Genomic DNA, 647 nt, shown 5'->3' with positions numbered 1-647 from the left:
GGTGAGCGGCCCTACAAGTGTGGGGAGTGCGGGAAGAGCTTTGCGCACAGAACCAACCTGATCACACACCAGCGGATCCACAGTGGTGAGCGGCCCTACAAGTGTGGGGAGTGTGGGAAAGCCTTCAGTCAGAACTCCCACATGATCACACACCAGCGCATTCACAGCGGTGAGCGGCCCTACAAGTGTGGGGAGTGCGGGAAGAGCTTTGCAGATAGCTCCAGCTTGATCAGACACCAGCGGATACACAGTGGTGAGAGGCCCTACAGGTGTGGGGAGTGTGGGAAGAGCTTTGCAAAGAGCTCTAACCTCATCAGACACCAGCGGATACACAGCGGTGAGAGGCCCTACAAGTGTGGGGAGTGTGGGAAGGCTTTTAAATATAGCTCTAACCTGATCAGACACCAGCAGACCCACACGGGCCAGCAGCCCTACGCCTGTGACCAGTGCCAGGAGAGCTTCAGCTTCAAGCACAGGTTGGCCAAGCACCGGTTGACCCACACGCGCAAGAAGCCCCATGGCTGCCCGAGTGCAGGAGAGCTGCAGGCAGAGCTCCCACCTCACCCAGCATCAGCGGAGCCGCACTGGCGAGAAGTCCTACGCATGCGCCCACATTCTCAGCCTAAGCTCTACCTTGACCCACCATC

At 58.7% G+C, this 647-nt stretch overlaps 1 pseudogene; it reads left to right on the top strand.

The window, feature by feature from the left end:
* LOC104543538 overlaps positions 1 to 605 on the top strand; it is a 1221-nt pseudogene extending 616 nt beyond the window's left edge.
* Positions 606 to 647: the final 42 nt, after the last annotated feature.

Source organism: Mesitornis unicolor, unplaced genomic scaffold (assembly GCF_000695765.1).
Source record: "Mesitornis unicolor isolate BGI_N332 unplaced genomic scaffold, ASM69576v1 scaffold5627, whole genome shotgun sequence".
Lineage (NCBI taxonomy): Eukaryota > Metazoa > Chordata > Aves > Mesitornithiformes > Mesitornithidae > Mesitornis > Mesitornis unicolor.
The sequence above is the reverse complement of the archived record's forward strand: the minus strand, read 5'-3'. Positions and strand labels throughout refer to the sequence as shown.